We start from the raw sequence: 20497 nt of genomic DNA, 5'->3' as shown, positions 1-20497 counted from the left end.
CAACATCTGTTTCAACAACAGTGGGTCCCTGGTCAGCAAAACTAATTAAAAAAGAAGTGCAAAGTCAAATACCATGACCTATCTGCTGTGTCTACATGTAAACATGGAAACTACTGGAATAATGAAAACTTAGGATAATTTACAAAAATCTGACAAGTGATGAAATGTCTCAGAACTGTTCTTCATATCAGACACTTATGAACAGCACAGGCAAAGATTAGGATTCCTGCAAGCGCTTAAGCACGTAGGGAACTTTTTATGCACATGGGTATTGGCAGTAAACTCACTGAGGCCACTCAGCTGTGCAGCCCTTCCCACGTGGATGAATATTTACAGAATTGGATTGCAAGCTTCCTCAGTACTCTGCCAGGATTTGTTAATTGGTAATAATAGATATAAAGGTACACATTTAATGACTCCAAACATGCACAAGATTCTTCCATTTCGCTCTGCTGTCAAATTTTTGTTGTCAGGAATAAAGAATTAGTGCTGGTAAGTTCCAGCACCTAAAATACTTCCCTCTGACCTAAGAGGGAGGAGAGGAGTCATGTTTATATTGGATTGATGAAATGAAATTACTTCCTTGAAGAAAATGCAGTAAAGTATTTAGGACAGAAGGCGTAGGAAGTTGTCAGAGCAGGCACTGTTTCATTGTCAAAGTGATACTGAGTTAGCTCCAAAGCATCCTATTTTGCTTTTTCCCAGGTTTGCTGATTAATTCCAAACTTTATAAAACTAAACAGAAACTAAAGAGTGACCAAAAAACTTCCTACAGCATACACTCAGATGAAAAAAAACCAAACCAACTATTTCTTTAAATATGGGTAGATTACATGCTAAAATTTGGCTTAAAGGGAGTCTCTTTATATACTCACTACGTGAGCTATATGGGATGTGGATGCTGATGAGTGAGTGGAGACAGGAGTGCAGTAGATAATGCATTATGAAGCTGCTGCTTTTGGTTTAACACAGCAAATGGGCAGAAGGTGATAGATGATCCTTCCTCGTCCCATTTTCAAAATACGGACCATAAGCAAGTAACTGTGAGGCTCTTTTTTCCAGCAAATGAAAAAAACTCAGAAAGAACTGCAACTCTTGAGGTGGCAATTTTCCATTCATACAGTTTCTAATGCTGCACACCATATCTCCTCTCCAGGTCTGTGGTGCAGCTTCAGTCCAACCTGCCATGAAGATATCAGTGATTAATAATGCCTCAGAGTTTGCCTGTCTATTCACAGTTCTTTTCTCTTTCAAATGTGTTCTGAACATTTTCAGCCAACGGGAAAACTTCTAATGTATTCTTGCATCTGGTTTTAAAATACAAAATTTTGGTTTTATTTAGCTCTTTCCTGACCAAATCCACACTTGTCTATGACTTCCCTTATTGTGGAATAACAGAATTCATTCTTTTCAGGGGCAACAGTGAGATTGAAATAGTGTACCTGTGTAGCCAGTTCTTTCTGTAATCCATTCTTTCTTTAGAAATGATGGCCAGTCAATGTTTCTCTAGAGATTTTTATTGTCAGTCTGTTTATCTGCTAGAACGTCTTCAATATCCATCTTAGATGTTATCTAAGAATATCTTTACAGGGTGTCAAGATGAATGGTTTGTCAGGCCTTTTGTCTGATGATTTTTACATCCCTTTCTAATCTCTCCGTTGAATAGTAGGTTAGCAAAAAAGTAAAATACATGTACTGTAGCATTATGGACTTGCAAACTTGCTACAAAACCAAATTCAGCCATCATACTATATCCTCACAAGCAGTTGAAAAGCTGCTTGCAATTACTAATGCCACCCATGTGCCATTAATATTAATATCATAAGTATCCACAATAATGTCTAGATTATACTATTGCATTCAGATTATTTGTCAAGAAGTATATCTTTCCAGGGGCTAACATGGTTATTGGTGAGCCTGGGCTCACACAAGCTCCCTGGGACCTGCCTGCCTGGGGCTGGCACAGGGTGAGGATGTGGGTGCAGGTTTTTGTTGGCCATGAGGACTGTACTGTTGCTTTGGGAGCAGCAATGCTCCTTCCCCTTTATTCCCTTGGTTGCTGCAAGGGCAGCAGGAAGAGCAGCTCCCCCCATCTCTCCACCTTAATCATTCCTTTCTTCTCCTGCTGTCTCCAGTGGCAGAAGGAGCCTGTTCCTAGACCCTTGTCCACAGGAGAGTGACATCCAGTTTCTGATACGCTGCTGAAAAACTTGGAGCCAGCCATGACCACGTTGATCTACTTAGTTTTACTGGATGAAAACAGTAATTATAATAGCACTGATGCAGTGCAGAGCAAGAGTTTCAGCTGTTGCAGTCATCACAGCTCTGCCAACTTTGAGGGAAATAATCTGTTAATGCCAGCTCAGAACCTGGTCTTTTACTAAAGAAATCAAGTAACACTGAATTATCAACATCCCTCTTGAACAATATTTTATTCACATAGTTAAGTTTTCTTGCAAGAATAGCTTGCGTTTCTTTGCCCAAATTTTAATAAAATTCTAACTGAAAATATATTTGATCATTTTATTTGCAATCAGTTGCATAAAGGAACATAATTGTCTTTCCACTGTTTTATTCCCATGGCCTGGGTTATGCTCTCCAGAGTTCTGAGTCTCTGCCGAGTTCAGATTCTTTCACGGGCTGATTGCAAAGCTAATCAGCCAGGTGAAATGGGACTGAAATACTGTTATTTGCCCTGATTTCTAGGAATTTAAATAGTGACTGTAGCTTTAGGTCTTGAGCTGAACTGTTCTCAGGACGCCTGCTTACATTCACCTGAGAGCCAGTGGGCATCTGGCTGCAAGGCTTCATGGACTTGCTGCTAAAAATTGGAAACAAAACAGAGAGGAAAAACACCAAGGCAGCCCTACAGGATCTCTTCTAAATTAGAGCTTTCACCATGGGAGCCTGAGCAGCTCAGGGGAATTGGTAATGGGAAATTGGAGCCATGCACCTCAAGGCTGCCAATCTGTATCTGATCCAGGCTAGTATTGGCTGGAAGCCTTTAGCATCCAACAGCTCTTTAGCTCTTTTCTTGTCTTTGTGAAGCTGTTAGCAACCTCACACCAATTCCTGGTGGAAACATATCCATAGCCCAAGGCTACCTCCACAGCTGGCCTAAAGCTGCACCATCGCTTACATTTGTAGCAGAGAGGTGAGATGAGATCAAGGTGGAGACATAGCTCCTCCCTGCCCTTTGGGCTCCCCGTGGTCAGGGAGCAGCTGTGTAGGCAAAGAGGCATGGGCAGGATATTACTGCTGCTCAAGGTACACTCAGGAAAGGAGTTTTGATCAAAGAGGGCTAGAGGGGTGCATGGAGAGGCATGGCAAAGGGTTAATCAGGAATTACTGGATGGGGCAGGAAAGGAATAAAAGGTACAAAAATGCTGCCCAAGCCGGGAGGCCACCAGCATACAGTGCATGCCAATGTCAGTCATTCTCTGTCTCCGTGCTGCATTTCCCATGTGAGAACTGAATGTCTTTCTGACGCACAACTGCCAAATTTCTGTGAAAGCAGTGGGAAGACAGGGGATGTGCAGTTTATGTACCTTTAAAGACCCTAGCATCCACCTGAAAGGTGTACACCCAGCAGCTTGAGCCCAGGGTTTCTCGGAGTGAAAAATTGCTCAGTCCTAAAAATGTACGCTGCTCTTTCCCAGCTCTCCAAATAAATGGAGGAACAAAAAAACCACATCAGAATTAAAAGCAGCTCCAAGGTCGTCACAACACAGACTATGTTCTTGGGCTAAAAGTGCCAAAAAGGCTGAGCTGCAAAAGGGAGACAGCAGCATGAGGAAAAATAAGTTGTTGCAGCAGAGCCAAATTTCCCAGAACGAACTGATACATTCAATTAAATCCTCACTTGCTACCTGGGGACAAGCTTTACCTGCACCTTGAGGCTGGCCATCCACACGCAGGCAGGTAATCAGGTAATGTGAGCAACTTGATACCCACCTGAAAAAAAAAAAATAAAAGTATGGGCTGGGTGTGCAGTACCTAAACTAATTACTCCAAAATGATTGCCTGGATTTGGGCCAAGCATTATCTCACTTGTCCTCAGCACTACTGCAATGGCATGAGGGGAACAGAAAATGCAGTAACCTGAGAGGGAGATAAGAATGAGAGAGAGGGAGAATTGAGAATGGTCTTTAGCTGTGAAGGAGCTGTTTTGCCTCTGTACTGCTCTTTTGTCCAACCTCAACAACAGTGAAGCAGCCTTTGTGTCTTGTCTCCTCCTTGTAAAATGGATTGGCAGCCAGGAGCATTATCCGCACATGCATAGTCTAAACATTGTGAATTAACCTGTTTTTTTTACCTTGATCTCCACAGATCATAGACTCATCCCACTGAAGAATAAAATATCAAATTTTGAGGGTAATTTTAATGTAGAAAACCACAAATCCCTGATTATAAAATCTTGTCATCTTAATTTTCTAAGTAGGTAATTGGTTCTACAATGAATATAATTTTAAATCACACTGATTAAAACAGCAATGTTCTGATCCAATCTAATCCAGGATTATTTGATTTATTGAAAAGGATTCCCTTTCCTCTGATGGGTTTAAAGCAGAGAATGGTTGTTTTATTGTCAGTGAAGAAAAATCAGTAATAGAGTTTCTGATCTAGTGAACTAATATAAAAACTGCTTAGTAATTTAGTATAAAAAATAAACGTGAAAGTCTAACTTGGAGAGCGCAGAAAAATACAGCAGCACAACATCCTTTGTCTTTCATATCTGTCACCTGGAGAAAATAATATTTTTCATGTCGGAGTTGGGAAATCCTACAATGTGCCTGAAAAGTGTGGGCTTGGAAATTACCACAGGTTTGTTTAGGGGGAAAGAAGCTATCTTAGACTTGGCTTGCTGAGGGCTGAGCTTCAGATTGTTCGACTGAAGCAGAAGTTTATAGTGTGAAACCTATGACAGACATCAAGTAGGAGGTGAAACACTATTGAAATGCTATAGCTTTTCCTTCTGATTCCTGTTCTCTTTGCGGGGTCGTTTACTGCATATATGAACATATAATAAATGAATGGTTTCATATGAACGAAACATCAGAAAAGAACAGGCAAAAATGTGAAATCAGTAAGTTCCTTTACAAGGAAGGACAAGTCAGACTCTCACTAGTGGATCTAACAATCCATCCCTAATTCACTTAGTCAATGATCAGAAAATCAGTGAATGCTGATTTTCAGTGCTTTCTTCATAGGGATGTACTCATTCAATACGATGTATATTTGTTTAAACTCGCTGATGAGTACAGACCTGAGGCATAGTGCTTCTTGCTGCATCAGAACCTGCAAGCCACATGTATCCAAAGATCAGATAAACTGTGGCCATTTATGTGTAACTCCTCTCTCCTCTCCCTCTCCCTCCTTTGGTGGTCATCTGTATTTATAGACAAAGGGCCCCAATGTGCTGTACATGCTTGCTTCTTTCAAGGGAACCTGCAACCAAGATTGCCTGTGACCTTTCTCATGAGCACAGGTAGAAACCTCTTCTCGACTGAGATAAAGAAATTAGAACTTCACTCTTCCATGGTTTACTCCTAGGAATGCATTTTGGCAAGATGCTAAGAATAAACCCGTTATTGAAAGGGGGATCTGGGAACTTGACAAGCATGGCTAAGCTCAGCAGAGAAATTTGACAAGGAAATAAGATGCTTTGTAGATCAGTGTGTAGTGATTAGTCTTTTGAATGCTGGGATTATTATATAAGCAAAAAAGGAGGGGGGCACTTATTGTATATCTGACAGCTACCACTTACCTGGGTATTCTTCAAACTAATGAGGAACATAATGGTGTATTTGTTTATAAATCTCGAGTGAGACTCCTGCAGTTTACAAAAGTCAATTAAATGTGATGGAAAAATAAAGACAACTTTTCTTCTTCTACTCTCACAAATTAGAATCCCTACAGAAAGAACAGGTAAAAAAAATTCAGTGCCATATCACTGACATGCTGCCTTCAGTCTCGGGGTCTATGTTCTTCTTCAAACAAAAACTGTATTATTTATTTAAAACACCATGTTTTGAACACTGTACACACACACTGAGGATAACCAAATACCCAGAAACCAGTGCCCACTGCTATGACAGATATTACTTGTCATCATGCTGTACAGAAGCAGAGAGGTTAGAAAGGTGAGTAGTAGGAAAATCAATGAAATAAACCTCTGAAACTATAAAAAAGAAATTTAAAATTCTAAAATATCTTATTAAAAATAGAGAAATAGATAATTAAGTAACAGTTCTCTTAATATATTTATTTTTCGTAAGTAAAATATTCTTGTTTGGAGAACTATGATTTCCATATTATTAAAATATTGAGCAATATTTCCCCCTCTTTTGTCTTCATCTCCCATTGGCACAACAGTGAAGTTTGCCCTGAATTATGGACATAGATTCTACTAATAAGGATTACAACTCTGTGTGTGCATGTGTAAGAAGAGGAAAATGTAAGACAACAGATTCAACTTTAGATAAAACTTTGGAATGTTTTACAGAAGTTTATCTTCCCACATGGCACATAACACAGGACATTATTTACACAGAACATGCTCAGGGAAACAGAGCAATTTACAAACTTATTTGAACACCTTGGAGGTTTGATTCAAAATATCCTACTTGCATCATTATTTGATTATTCCAGACATCATTACACATTTTTGTTTAGTCTTCTGCAAAGGTAGCTACTATGTTGGTTGAGGCCATCTGGACCTAGCTAGAGTTCAGAGTATTTTAGTCCTGTCTGCAACGCCCTTTCCTTCACATACAGACTAATTTGTGTATAAGCAAGATTTGCCTATGCCTCTGCCTCTCACTGGGACATTATCTTTGGAAGTGTTATTCCAAGTAGCAATTCCCCAGTTTAAGTGAAAACACTTTCAGAGTCAGCTTATTGAAGGGAAGACTGAAGGATATTTATGAATGTTTACATCTAACATATGCACATACTTCTACATGCTATGGGATATAACACCACCTGGACTGAGGCCAGATCTCACTGTTTATGTGCACAGAATGTATGGTCTCATTTTGTTCCACTTTTTCTGAATTGCAGGGATAATCGAAGTGTAAATGAGTCCCTGCCTGAGAGAGAGCTTTACTGAATTAGTTCCAGGAGCAAGTACTTAGTTATGATAACATTTTATAGGTGAAAGTTCCAACCAGAAAAGAAAGGAAACATTTTTCCAAAAATATTGCTGTTGCATTCATTCATATATTAAGTAAACTGGTTCTGGTGAACCCCATTTTGAAGAGTATTCTCAGTACTGGGTGCCCCTAGTGACCTGCTGTTGCTCCTCAAACTGTGCAGTGGAATGACTACCTCTAAGGAAATCCCTGAGTTTTGGAATCTCACAATAGTTTTTATCATAGGCTTAGCATAGTTTTGGTAGCAGCACTTTGCATATTTTTACTTTGCAAGATGACAAATGACTAGATAAATTTTAGGAGCATGGAGAACGTATTGCTCACCTATATGGAATCTGCATGGAAGCCCTGTCTTTCCATTTCTTTTGCAATTTCCCTTCACTTCTAGTCTACTGTAAGCTTATTAGAAACACTCTTGTATAAATATTCACATGTACCCTGTTTTTGTAAAAAAAATACCTTTTTCAAGGATTGCTGGAAATTTTTTGGGGTCTTGCCACAGTCTCTTTGTCCACAGGGTGATTTTAAGTAAACATAAATCCAGTTACAAAGGTATTCTACAGAATGCTGTCATCTTGAACAGATGTTTTCTTGTCCCTATCTGCACAGAATTTTTTTTGATCCTTTTGATTCTAACTGAGGAGACATATCTGTGAAGGACTTGAGATGACAGTCACGATTTATAGCCAGCAATTTGGCTTTGTGATTCCTGATGCAGACTGCAAAGGGTGTCTTTGGATTTGGTTCTGTCATCATTTTAATTCTACTGTTTTTCTTTTCTTACACTCACTGCTGGAAAACCTGGAGGTTGCATAGATCCAAGACTTTTTATAAACATCTTTGATATGAATCTGTAAAAATCTTTTCCACTTGTCTGTGTTATACTTAACAAAGACCATCTCTTCAGATAGTGACTCACAGGAATGCAACGTGCAATCCACACAAAGGAAATGTAATACCCTAGCAGCTAATTAAAAAAGCATTACCTTCCACCAGTGCTGACCTCCAGCCATGCAGAGGATAAAGATGGGTGTCTGTCAATCAAGTTCACCTAAGAAACCTTGGCACAGTATAACGAATGGACAGACCTAAAAAAGGGTGATATTGCTCAGAATTCTAAGGTACTTTTAATACCACATTTAAAGAAGCAGAAGGACTTGTCAGTAATTTGAAACCTCAGCCTGCACACTAGGAATATATCAGTGCTAAATTTGCCAAATACTACGGATACTGGACATGGACTATGTACAACCATTATAGACCTCCATAAGATTTTGATACACTTAGCATCAGGGTGTTGAAATCACAACAGTGCCTACATACATCCTAAAGTCTGCATGCTTGTATTTCAGTCTTTCATCATTCCAACAGCACTGAACAAGCACTGAATTTTAAGTGGGTATTTTTGTTCTAAAAATTTTTTTTATGTTTAGGAACTTCGCAACTGACGTTGGCTCAATCTGCACTTCTGATTTATCATTAATTAAGGCAAGTTCACCTGCTACGTTGTCTGTAGAAATAGCATTTATCCACATTGTTCTTGCAATGCGTTTGACTCCTCAGTCCCACTGCCTATTTATTTTTTCATCTAGATTTGTATCATGCAGTATGTTGCTCCAGAGTTCTGTGATGACCAGGTACAGAGCCCTTACAGTGAGAAACAGCTTTTAAAAGATATGCCTTTTGTTTTCCTTGAACTAGGTAAGAGGTAAGAGGGTAAGATCCTAGTTATTTATAACAGTACCATGGTACTTATATGAATAGACATATAAGAGTCTGGGCTACAGGCTTTGGGCAGAGTGAACTGGAAAGTTGCCCATCAGAAAACCACACAGAACATGAGCCAGCAGTGTGCCTGGGAGGCCAAGAAGGCCAGTGGCATCCTGGCCTGTATCAGCAATAGCGTGGCCAGCAGGAGCAGGGCAGTGATTGTCCCTCTGTACTTGGCACTGGTGAGGCCACCCCTCAAGTGCTGTGTCCAGTTCTGGGGCCCTCACTATGAGGAAGAATTGAGTTGCTGGAGGGTGTCCAGAGAAGGACAATGGAGGTGGTGAAGGGTCTGGAGCACAAGTCCTGTGAGGAGAATCCAAGGGAGCTGGGGTTGTTTACTGTGGAGAATAAGAGGCTCGAGGAAGGCTTTATCACTCTCTACAGCTATCTGAAAGGTGCCATAGCCATGTGGGGAGTGGTCTCTTCTCACAGGTAAAAAACAGTAGGACAAGAAAAAGAGCCTCAAATTGTCCCAAGGGAGGTTTAGATTGGATATTAGGAAAAGATTTTTTGCTTAAGGGGTTTTCAAGCATTGATACAGACTGTCCAGGGAGGTGGTTGAGTCACTGTCCCTGCAGTGATCTAAAAGACCTGGAGATGTGGCACTTGGCAACATGGCTTGCTGGTGGACTTGGCAGTATTAGGTTTGCAGTTGGACTTGATAATTTTAAAGACTTTTTCCCATCATTCATTTTCCAGCCTAAACATTCTATGGTTCTATGATACCATCACTATTGATCTACATGGTCACAATCAAATAGTATTAGACTGATGCCTTAGAAGATGATGAATGGAGATGCATGTCATGATGAACTGAGAAGAGGGATGAGGAAAAATGGAATTGCCATGTAAAACCTGTCAAAAGCTGATTTGCTGTGAGTCTTGGCTCATCGTCTGAAGGGGAAGGGAAGGACTTGTCAGGGTAGTGAGCTATTCCCATCGAGGTTCTTGGCCTCCAGGAGCTTCAGAGTGCTGAGCCAGTGGTAACCAGAAACCACAGCAGATGGGGCAGGTGGCATCTGAAACCTGGAAGCAGGTAGACAGGCTACCACTTCTCTCTCCACAGCCTTCTGTTGCCTAAACTGAATTGCTCCTGATAAAATTTTCCATGTAAGATATAAGTCCCTAGGAAGTAGCAGTGAAAGAGTTCAGTTTTTCTTCAACTGTTCTTTAGGCAAAATATGTATTTCTTTTTGACCTATATATTGTCCCATGATTTGGAGGAAGAGTTTGAAACATGAGAAAGTTGTTCGCCTTAGTGGTGTGCTGATTTTTGGCTTCCTCAGAAAATCCTTCCGCGGTGATGCCAACTTTCAGACCTTTGACCCATTTCACTTTGCACATGCTCAGCTGTGAACTCCTGAATTTTCCCTGTTGCATTTCCAGAATATTCCAGTAGCTCTGCGCATGCTCCAGGACTCTGCAATTGCAGCTGTGGGTTCCTGTCTAAGGATACAGTTTCATGATCAGCATAATTTGATCTAACTATGGGCTGCTACCCAAAAGGAATGGCCCCATTTTCTCTGGTATCCCCAACTGCATTTTCCAAAATTCCTCTTTGCATCTGATCTGACAACTGCACAATTATGGAACGGTTTATGGGAGTGAGAAAAAAAATCTTCCTATATTTTTCTTTCCTCTGTTTTCCAAGGTCAGTGCCAGTTCCAAGTACATGGACCAAGGGCAGTACGCCTGACCCTTGTTCCCTCACTGACTGCACTGCTTGGGTATGCACTGCATGGGAGGAAAGAGCAGCTAGCCTGGGTGTGGCAATGACAAGGGCCAGAGCCATGCAGTAGGCAGTTGTATATTATACATTTATGAAATAATACACGAAAAAACTTGGGCCAAGTAAATGAGAGTAGTAAACAATGTCCAGGATATTGGCTCTGCAGATATCTATTTGGTATATAAGCCATTATATACACAGTATCACACCTGACTGTATGGAAGCATCTTCGTTGCCAGCAATAAAGAGAAGGAAATTAAAATTACTACTATTAATTTACCAGCATATACTGGAAGAACATCAGATGCATAACAGATACCTCAGAAAAACAAGAATTCCATGATGAGCTTTCTTATTCAGTGTAAGAAGTAAGGGCACCATGTCTGCTGTGCTATGCTTGTCAAGAGGAGCATAGCTCGTGGTGCTGAAGGACAGAATCTTTCCCTGGGGTGGTGTTCTTCAGGTTAGTTTGGATTCTACCTTTTACACTCATCATCTAGGCAAGACAAAAAAAGTCAGATACCTTTGCCGAAGCTGAAGCAAGTTGTATCAGCAGTCTGTGCATTCAGAGATGTGCTGTGTGTGCCGTGCTGCCCCCTTCTCAGCAGCTCAGAGCAGTGTGAGGGCTGCTCGCTGCCTGTAGTGTCTCTCCAGTGGGAAAGAAGAGTTATCACAAAGCTTTGATTTAACACAGAGCTGTGCTCCGCCTGCCGACTGCTTACTTGGTGCTGTCTGTTGCATCAAAATAAAATGGTAACTAATACCTCTCCCATAATACTCCTGTATTTTTACACATAAATTTGTCTATTCATCAAAAGCTTTTATAGTAAATGGCTCTCAGGGGATGACCTTGCTTTCTAGCAAAGTGACTGGGAGAAGCATTGTTAAATTGTTTTCTGCATATAGAAAAACACAGTCAGAGATATAATGCACACACACACAAGTACACACAAAACCCAAAGGCACTTCGAGAAATACAGCTTTCAATATATTACCTAATCCAATTCAGAGGAACTCTCTGAGTACAAAGGCTGGGCTGGTGTGATATGATTCGAGCATATGGATATAAAGAAATGCTAAAACAAATGGAATTAAGTAGCTTATTTATGCTCTCCTCTACCCAGTGCACAGCATCATTATCATTTTATCAGGATCCCCTGACACTCCTGATGAAGTGTGAGCAGATTGACTCACCAAAGCCACAGCTCAAATGAGCCTTTACTCTCTGATGTCCACAGACAGCTTGTGAAACTTTCCAGTTGATGCTGAGATGTGCTCTGGGAATACTATGAGGAGTTCAGGAAATTTCTTTCTTTCTTTCTTTCTTTCTTTCTTTCTTTCTTTCTTTCTTTCTTTCTTTCTTTCTTTCTTTCTTTCTTTCTTTCTTTCTTTCTTTCTTTCTTTCTTTCTTTCTTTCTTTCTTTCTTTCTTTCTTTCTTTCTTTCTTTCTTTCTTTCTTTCTTTCTTTCTTTCTTTCTTTCTTTCTTTCTTTCTTATAGTGGAAGGACTAAATCTCACAGTGGGAAATATAAACTTGTGATTAATGCAAAGGCTAAAAACAAAAAAAATACTTTCAGAATTTTTCCAAATCTAGCTTGTTATTAATAGCAGTGAATTTGTGTTCATTTAAATTTCATGTTCATTTTTGGGAAGGGGGAGATGAGACACTTCAAAGGATTAAATCCTTTGTCACAACAAAGTTTGCTTCTGATCCACACTTCTGCTACAAATGACCTGTTTCAGTTCTATTTGATGGCTCAACTGCACACTTTCCAGCCTTGCCAGAGGATTGCATCCTTTGTAACAGTTCTTAATATCTTAATATCTGTTAATGAGGAGTCTATTGAATTTCAGCTGTGGAGGGAGAAAGAAAAAGATATATTTGTATGGTATTAGTTTACCTTCAGGTGAATTCAGTTTCTCACTATTGCTTCTTTGTGGTCCTTCAAAACGAACTCCTACTGAAACCAACTGCAAATATATACCATCAGCATCAAATATTGTCATGTATTTGAATACATATTTATATATCTATATGTATGTGTGTGTGATATATATGACAAAAGTTGTAGGCTTGCGTTCCAAAAAATTGCATTGCATCTAGCACATGAATTAACCTGTTTGGTGTTTAAACAAAAATACCCACACATGTTAATGCAGCTGCTATTTCCATAATATGAATAAGGCATAAATTCAGTATATTACTGTGGAAAAGACCTTCAATTATAGCCTCAAAGCTACAACTGGGTTAGCTCTGGTCCATGCTATGGTAATAAGCCATGTTAAAACAGTTTAAAAAAAATGTTATAACCAGATCACTCAATATTTTTGGCTTTTCAGTAATTATTTTTTTCAGTGCAGATGGGTCATAAAGGACAAATGCAGTTGATAAAGACTGAACTAAGGTTGGTATACAACAGTGGAGAGAAGCCACTCCCTTTCTAAAGACACATAAACAGATCTTGAAAACATGTTTTTACCTGCAACTACCAAGGTGACTTGATTTGTCAGCTGTCCATTCCCATCAGTAATTCATGAGCTAAATAAAAAAAAGAAAACACTCTTCAGGAGTGCTTTTCTTCCCAAATAATGAGCCATTATTTTAACTCAGAACACTCTCAGTAAGGACAAGGGAAAATAAGCCCCTAATCTGTAAAATGCTGCAAAACATTTAAATAACGAATGTTGTTTCTCACATCCAAGATGTGCTGAGGCTGTGATGAAATATATTTTTTTGTGTGTACATTGTTTCCCTATGACTGCAACCACAAGAATGGGTTTTAGTCTGTTGAGGACCAAACCCTTCTTTATTGATTTTTTCTGTAGTTTGGTATTCTTATTATTCCTATTATTACTAGTATTATTCCTAGCAGGAAATGTAGGTAGTTTTCCTTCCTTTTCTGATTCTGGTTCAAGTGACTTCTAAGAAAACTCACCTAATGAATCTTCAGTATGTTCCCCTCTTTAAAAAAAAATCCTTGGTTTTAGGTCTTTGTTGAAAAAGCAAGTGACAAAACAGTTGTCAACAGTTTGTATGTATTTTTTTAAAGTTACAACTCTAGCAACTAACAGAAACTGATGAACAGATAAACCATTCATTAAACCAGCCACACGACCTACTGGGGAGTGCTATTATCTGTCCTTACACAGCCTTGACCCCTTTATTTCCACCTTTTAAACAGCTGAACTGTGGAGCATTTCCATGTGCCATCATTTACCTAAGCCTGCTTTCCCCAGTGTGATTTAGCTGCCTTGGCGATCAGAGACCAGAGCAATTTCTGCCTCTCTCTGGGATGAAGATTGGGAACTGGTGGGGGGCAGAGGAGTGACAGTCCTGCAGGCTGGTGCTGGCTCCCTGCCAACCACCTCAGAGCAGAGCTGTGACTCCCATTGCTCTGGCTCAGCAGCCCCTGTGCCTCCTCCCATGGAAATACAGTTTGAGCTGGAGCTATTCCTCCCCTGCTATTTTAATCAGTCAGGTCACTGCAGAATTTGGGGCACATATATGACTCCAGAGATGCAACAGATTTCCAGTCCCAGCTGTAGCATTTTGCCTGGCAGTTCTGGATGGTTCTCAGCCCAGAGGACACTGTGGAGTTCATGTGTCAGGACAGAGGAAGACTGGGAAGCTCGTGCTTTTCATGTTCCTGGTCCCATGGTGACAGTAAATCAGAGCATTCAGCCGTTCCTTCTGCACAAGAGGAGGTCCCTGCTGCTCATTCACAAGAATGCCACGAGTCCTGTGAGTACGAGCAAAGCCACCTTCCTGTGTCATCTGGCATCCTGGACTGGCAGAGGGCTGGTCTCATGCTCGCAAGGAAGGCTGTAAGAGAAGTTCATCTGCTGCACCTGTCAGAAAAAGGTCCTGGAGGCAAGCAAAAACATTGGAACGATCCCTCATGTCACAGGCAGTGGCACTTCAGGAATGATTTCATATGCCAGCCAGACTCCAGCTTCCCTGATTCCTCAGAGTCTTGTCGTGGCTTACACACACCATGTGGCACCGAACATGAAAAACTGGAGATCACTATCAACCTGCTCAAGAGAGCAGATTTAGGGCATTGCATGTTAATTTGTTTTTTACTTTGGTAGTCTTATTCACTTGCTTATTTTTTATTTATTTAGAGCTTGTTCCATTCACTCTCACATCCTTCTTCCTCACTCACTATATTACAGGCAACTTGATGGAGTTTGGGACATACTGAAAACAGTAATTCATTTGTGCTTGGACTGCAGCCTTGATTTAGGTAGCAAGGGAACTCTGGGAACCCTATTCATTCTCAGTATTGTGAATAAATTGTATTTTCCACAGTTATTCCACAGTTTTTCACTGTTTTTCATAAAGAACTGGCCTGCAATCTAGCTTACATGCATATATTTTATGACAGTGGAATTCAGATCTTCATCTTTCTAACATATTTTCATGAACTGTGCTAGAGTGACAGCTTTAACTTACGTGTGTTGGCATAGAGGACATAATTCCATCTTGGGGTAAATCCTTCTGTCCATATCCATTTCTCAGAGTGATTGCCATGCCCTGCACAGATCCTCATGGCTCACTTTCAGGGGGAAGGGCTGCACATTTGTAGCCACTTACCACTTCAGTGTCTGGAAGTTAAACTATCTGTAAAACATGCAAGTGAGACCTGGGGTTAAGAAACCAAAGGCTTCTCATAATGGGTTATGCTACATTACTGACTGCTTAAAAAAATTAATCAGCGAGGGCAGTTTCATAGAATCACAGAATATCCTGAGTTGGAAGGGATCCACAAGGATCTTCAAAGTCCAGCTCTGGTTTGATCACAAGCCAACTTTCCCTGAGCCCCCACGGAAAAACAGAGAAAAGCCAGTGCTCACCCCAAAAGACTAGTAGGATGCTTCTCTAATCCTGTGCTCAGTTTTGGTCCCTTCACTACATGCAAGACATTGAGGCATTAGAGCATGTCCAGGGAAGAGCAATTGAGCTGGGGAAGGGTCAGGAGCACAAGCCTTTTGAGGAGAGCTGAGGGAGCTGGGGGTGTTTAGCCTGGAGAAAAGGAGGCTTGAGGGGGCCTTATTGCTCTCTGCAACTCCTTTGAAAGGAGGTTGTATCCAGGTGTATCCTCTCCCAAGTAATGAGTCAGGACAAGAAGAAACAGTCTCAAGTTGCACCAGGGAAAGTTTAGATTGAATATCCGAAAAAAAAAATTTCACTGAAAGAGTGATTAAGCACTGGAACAGGCTGCCCAGGGAAGTGGTGGAATCGCTATCCCTGGGAGTGTTCCAGGAATGTGTGGATGTGGAATCTGGGGAAACGGTTTAGTGTTGAATACAGCAGTGTTAAGTTAATGATTGAACTTCATGATCTTAGAGGTATTTTCCAACCTAAGTGATTCTGTGATACGGTGACCTAGCTCAGTCACCAAGTAGCCATGCTGAGTGTGCTGAAATCAGCACAGATTCAAGTTCTACAGGCAGCTGAGACTAAGGACAAATGGTGAACATAAGTCCAAGGCAATGGCAGTGTAACAGGAGGCTCCTGGTGAAAAGTGGCAAGACCAGAATCTTAAGTGGCTCACCTGGCAGCTGCTCCGTGTGGTGAGCATGTGAACCACAGAGAGACTTTACAGGAAAACACCTGACAGATGGAGGCAGTAGCAAATCCCAACCAAAGCATGTCTCCAAAGAGCAGGACAGATTGGCCTGAAGAGCACAGTATGTGATGATCATGGTGTTAACTGGCTACACTATGACAACAGTAAAAATATATCCCTGTAAAGAATTGTGGCCCTCTAACCTCTTACTGCCCCACAAGTCAGCATGTGTTGGCTCAGAAGACAAACCCTCAAAGAAAACTGGTAACAACAAAGATGTAGGAACTTATACAAGATTTCAAAGAAGGCCCATGAGCTACCAGAAGGAAGAGTTTGAAAGAGGTAGGAAGAAGTTAGTGTGAACACACATCACCAAAGTGCCAGCAGCAGCACACACAGTATCTTCGCTAATAATTTTCCTAATATGAAGAGAGTTGCTTTTAGAAATGATGAGCTTTCTTATTTTGTTATCCAGAATTTAGTTCCTGAAGTGGGATTACAAAATGTATATGCATAGCCTGCCTTAACAAACCCTTGCTATTTGACTGGCTATATGTGTGTCATCTGTCACCAAAAAAATGACCATTTCATAAGTAAAGCATATCCTTTCCAGGCATCATTTGTGTCATCCACTCACATGACAGCTGCAAAGGATTTTCATTGCAGTGACACTCAAAAAGGAAGGACATGCAGACGGGTTTGATACAACTGCTCTGATTTCTAAGCATGTTGGCTCTTGTTGATTTGTGAGCAATGCAAATGTTTTGCTTAAGTGGGCTGAGCTCAACAAGAAAATAACTGGGTTTCCTAGTGGATGTGGAATATTTTGGCTTTGAATTCTGGTGCTGCATTTCTTCTGTAGCACAGAATTTTGTAGTTTAGAAAAGAGTATTTCTGGGTCAGAAAGAAAGCAAACTATGTGTTTGTAATGGAAACATGGGCCCATCTACTGAGCAGAAAGAAGCCATTGCAAAAGGGATACCCAGCACTGCTTGTCTAAGCTGCTTCTTCCTTGAGTTACCCCTTTATCAATGGCAGGTGACATACTCAACAAGTCATCCTGAAGGAGGAGGTGGTGAGCGGTTCTGTATATTTTCCTTGTCCCATGAAGAGATGCCAAAAAAAGTCTGGACAGGAACTGTTTAAAACCACATCCCAAACAGGTACCATTCTTTCCTGGTACTTACCTGTGAGGGTAACCTGCTGCTCTAGAAATGCCAATATAGATTGGAGTTGCCTGAGTTTTGCCTTCTGGATCTGATGATCAAGAACAGCTGCTAAAGTCCTGCCTTTTAGCTACTTGTGTGCCACAGGTGCTGTGGTGTAGTTCAGGCTTCATTATTTAGACTAACTCAGCAATGCAGAGCTTACCTCCTGGCTCCTCATCCGTGCTGTCCTTGGCACATGTCCCACGGGCATTGACAAACAGACTTTGCAGAGCCTCCACAGGATTTAGGAGCATGGAGAATTGAAAATTCTCCCCTGATATCACTCAGTACAGACCCTCTGGCTTCTTGAAGGAATAATTCCCCTGTGGGCTTCTGTCCACATTTAAAAAGGCACAGAAACATGCAAATATCCTCTTTGACAAAGTAACCATAACAAACTGGGGGTGGGAGATGAGGACTGCGTGCAGGAATAGAGGACTGGGTGTGGGAATTGAGAACTGAGTGCTGAGGTCTCTGACAAAGAAATCCTTGTTAATTTTTGACTCATTTTCCCCTGTGCTATGCCCATCTTTCTCACAGTTTTGAAGGATGATGCCAATGATTGTAGAGTACTTTTCAGGATACTTTAAATATTAATCATTAAGGAATAACTTAGCAGTCTGAGTGGGGTTAATTACAGTAGGTGCTCTATTCGACAGGCAGTAATTCAGTTATTTTTAGAGACATTCCTAAAATGTTCACTGTAAATTGTGTAGCTAACAACATGGTCATCAACACTGGTTAAAAATTAATTTCCTGTCATCTTCCACATTGTGACAATTAGCTGTTTCATGAACAAAGGACTAATGGCATGAATGGGTACTGGGTGGATTTTAATCTCCTTAGAGTCATGTCCTAGGTAAAACTTTCTTATTTCTGTTGGAGGTGAAAAAACACAACAGTGATTTTACTCCCTCTTACTCTTTTAGCCTGAAATTCACTCAAGATTTCTCCCTCACGTTTTTGCTTCTGTTTGGAATGGGCTTGAATGGGCCACACAATCGTGCTGTGTAACAAAAGCAGAACTCCCTGAGGTTGTGGCATGAGAGGTGTAGAGGACAAGGAGGTATCTGAAGCAAGCCTTCCTCCATTGTTCTGCTCTTCCTCACAGGTTTTCTTGAGAGGTGTCTTTAATGTCCTTCCCCCAGGTAGCTTTTCAGCACATCAGCTCTCCTGTGCTGGGAGTGCTTCCTAACATCTGTTACAGATTTGTAGCTCCTTTGTTTCCCTTTATATCCCTTCTCAACCATTATTTTTTTTAGGCTGAAAATATTAAATTGTATAGAAAATATCCGAATAGGGTATGACTGGAGTATGTGTGAGGTAAATTTTATTTTAATTGTTGTTTTCTGTCATATTAAGTGGAAGAGGTTCAGCTGCTTTGTGGAAAGGGGAGAAAAATAGTTTTGTCTCTCTTCCTTTAGCAAAACAAAGTCTACAGTATCTGTCTTTTTACAGACCAGCTGTTGCAGCCAGAAAAACACCACGAGGTTTTAAGCTCAGAGTCCTCATCACATCAAGTTTTTACCATCAAATCAGCACTACTACAGCAAAATTAACTGGTCTAGAAATGTAGCAATTTCTTGTTCTAATAAGCCTCTTCATTTTTTGCAATCCTCGCAGGATGAGAGTACCATGGGAACTGCACCTTAAGGAGGCCCTGGTACAGACCTTGGGGTCTGGTTTTTAGATTATTTGGGCTCCCATCAGTGCTGGGGTGATCAGTGGGCACCCACTTGCTGAATAAAAACACTGGAATTTTTTGCATATCCTCATGATTACCAGACAACAGAACTATTCTACATAGTGTTAAAAAATAAGATGGGAATACAAGTGTTTATTTGTTATGGAAGCAATCCAGTCAGTGCAAAATGAGAGCTTAATCTTGAGCAAGTACGACAAACAATTAAAAAGTAAAGATTTGCATTCTGAATATAACAGGTAAACATTGTACTAAATAGCCAAAATAATGCACAACAGGACAACAAAATAAAGGCATGTGTGCAACCAACAGACCTCTTCAATTTCTGTTCATGTTCATGCTTTATTATTGATGATAATTTCATTTTTTCTTTTCCCATTCTCTAACTTTCATGCATGTATTTCTAGCTCAGTCACCTATACCTGCCAAGATGAGAGGGAGGCAGCAGGAGTTAGAAGTGGACTGGCTCTCTTGCCATGTCCCAATCTGAAATATTTAATATACCCTAAGGTGGTGCATGAAAGTTAAGAATGTGGCTTATGCTTTGGGGAGCAGAGGTCATCTGGCAATGCAGAGGAGTAAGCACCTCACTGTTTGCAAGATTGTACCGTCTTTTTCCAGTGTAGCATGTCTAGTATTTAAGCTTTGCTCCTATTCCATACATGGGTCCAAGCCACATCCTGTTCAATGGAGTTAGCAGAACTTCTGCATAACTCCTCTGTGGGGCCATTTTTAAGTTCCACACTGGTAGGACATCAATAGCTCTGTACCACAAACATGGTTTTGGCTGGCGTGTGGAGGCAGCCTCCAGAGCAACTTGCTGCATTCTTTGGCAGTCAAACTACAGAAGCATATGGCACTGAGTTACTTACTGGATAATATTAAAAATAGTATAAGGCTCTGCATTTTAACTGAGGAACTATATTGCTGCTCATTAAACACTTCAGAAATGTCCATCTTCATAAATATAAAATATAGAATTACATATGCCAAAGAAAGGCATTATTACACTTCCTTAAAATGAAATCTTCCAGGTTTTAAAATGCTTAGTAATACTGGCTCACTGACATCCTCCTTGTGACCTTAAAACAATTTTTTGTTGTTTCCTTTAAATAATTTAGTGAGTGATTGCTCAGTGATGATGTTTAAATAAAAACACAATGTGATAGTTAATCTGCGAGACAGATGCTATTAATATTGGATGGATGTAGTTTCAGAAGTATTCTGCCTGAATCCAAAGTACTAAGCTGGATATAAATAGTGGTGGATTTCCCTTATGTGGAAAATGTAATAGCCCCATTAAGCATGTCTTCACTGCAGAGTCAGGCCATATATTGACCCTCAGCTTTGAGCACCAGCTT

At 40.5% G+C, this 20497-nt stretch overlaps 2 long non-coding RNA genes across 2 annotated transcripts in view; one reads left to right on the top strand and one right to left on the bottom strand.

Annotated features, from left to right (window-relative positions):
* LOC148224370 (uncharacterized) overlaps positions 1–20497 on the top strand; it is a 39663-nt gene that overhangs the window by 9114 nt on the left and 10052 nt on the right. The gene's annotated exons all lie outside the window — the stretch shown is intronic.
* On the bottom strand, positions 1044–11249 carry LOC148224371 (uncharacterized). The gene is made up of 3 exons (XR_015802485.1): positions 11177–11249; positions 3887–3954; positions 1044–1181 (listed from the first exon to the last, which is right to left on the bottom strand). It is a non-coding gene; the product is annotated as an uncharacterized LOC148224371 (long non-coding RNA).

Source organism: Sturnus vulgaris, chromosome 3, assembly GCF_052056855.1.
Source record: "Sturnus vulgaris isolate bStuVul1 chromosome 3, bStuVul1.hap1, whole genome shotgun sequence".
NCBI classification, from domain to species: Eukaryota; Metazoa; Chordata; class Aves; order Passeriformes; family Sturnidae; genus Sturnus; species Sturnus vulgaris.
Note: the sequence above shows the minus strand (reverse complement) of the source record. Positions and strands in the feature narration are given on the sequence as shown.